Raw genomic sequence first — 1,784 nt, 5'->3', positions numbered from 1 at the left:
GCCCTGAGCAGGGTGGCTGTCGGGAAGCGCCGTTACGGCCGTGCCTGTGCGGGGGCTGCAGCAAACCCCCCCTGCAGAGAGAGGGGCTTCGGGGCCCGGTGCAGATGGAGCAGCCAGGAGGTCCCAGCCCTCAGCGCTGCCTGCGGATGCCTCGGGGTGGGGAAATCTGGGGAGATTCGGGGTCCCCTGAGGAGGGCACAGCCCTGGTGTCATCTCTGGGTGCTGCTGCAGGGTCAGGCCCAGCATGTCTGGAGGCAGGCGGGTGCTTGGCTCCCTGACGTCTCGTAACCAAGCGAAGGGGCTGTGGCCAAGCTGTTTGCCAGCTGCTCCCCCAGGCACAGCCACCGAGGGCTCCCTGTCCCCCGGCCCGGCCACCGAGACGAGGGGCCCGAGCAGCTCTGTGCCGCCTGTCACCAGGGCACAAGCTAAACACGCTGCTCCTGCAGCCTCGGGGGGCCAGGAGAGCCCCGGGCAGCGCGAGCGGGCACGGCAGGACCCGGCAAAGACAAGCTGTGGCTCCGCAGCCGCGATGCCCTGAAGGACCTCGGGTACCCCGGGTCCCTGCAAGGGTCCCTCTGCCACCGCAACCTGTGCTCTCTGCAGCCCGGCTGTGCCACGGAGCTCCCCGTTCCCCCGTGCAGGTCTGGGCTGTGGGAGCGGGGGCCGCGGGACCCCAGAGCTGCCGGCTCCCGGCTGCCGCGGCCAAGTGTTTTGTAAGAGGCAAATCTGTGCAGCGCCGGGCGTCGTGCCGGGCCGGGGCGGCCGGGCTGGGCTCTGCCAGCCGTGGGCAATAGGCAGGGCTGGCTGGCGGCCAGTGTTTGGCCCTGAGGGAGGCGATGTGTGTAGGCAGGGATGAGTGTGCCCGGCCGCGGGGCAGGGCAGGGGCAGGGCTGAGGCTGGGGGTGCGTGGGGACGGGCTCACACCCCTCGCAGGTTTTGCCTTGTAAGTGAAATACGAACCGGAGCGAGGCAGATGCTGACCAAGGTGTCTGACCTGCCCTGCCCCTTCTCTCTGCTCAGGTCAGCAGAGCCGGGGCAGCCGGGCCCTGCCTCGCACTCGCCATTTCTGCTGCTGTTACCCCAAACACCTCCTGTCCCTTTGCCCCGGGGTCAGCGGGAAGGGGACGCAGCCCGGTGTCCTCTCCCTGTCGCACAGGGCAGGGGAGGATGCCCGAGCCGTTCGCAGCCTGGGCTGGTTCCTCCCTTGGCCGGAGCAGGAGGGTGACCCCAACGCAGGGGCAGAGCAGAGCAGCAGCAGCGCTGTGGGGAGGGAAGGGGCTGCTCCTCGCGTGGGCCCTGGAGCCCCCCGACACGTGGGCAGAGCTGCACGGCAAGGCTCTGCCCCTCTGCCCCTGCCACGTAACAGGGGACTCCACTTTGCTCCCCGTTGTGCATTGGCAGCACGGGGCTGTGCGGGGGGGCTGCGGGAGGAGGGTCCCGCCGCTCTTCCCAGTGAACTCAGGGCACCCCCACACCCAGAGCGGCAGGAAAGGGCCCGGACCGGGCTGTCCCGTGTCCCAGACATGACCAGTGCTGGTGCTGGAGCTCGGGCTGAGCTCCCACACGCCAGGAGCTCAGCAGGGCCCTGCCCGGCCCACAAGATTTCCAGCAAAGGCCCTTCCCAGGGTCTCTGCGTGGCCCAAATTCTCTCCCTGACACGGAGCAGGGAGCTCCCTCCGGGCTCGGGGGAAGCTGCCTGGCTCCGTCGGAGTGGAGGGGGGAGCTGTGAGCAGGGGGGCCGCAAGGCAGGACTGTGCCATTGCCCCTGCCCGGCTGAAGGGCAG

The sequence above is a fragment of the Athene cunicularia genome (assembly GCF_003259725.1).
Source record: "Athene cunicularia isolate RWA chromosome 27 unlocalized genomic scaffold, athCun1 chr27_part1, whole genome shotgun sequence".
Taxonomy (NCBI): Eukaryota; Metazoa; Chordata; class Aves; order Strigiformes; family Strigidae; genus Athene; species Athene cunicularia.
Note: the sequence above shows the minus strand (reverse complement) of the source record.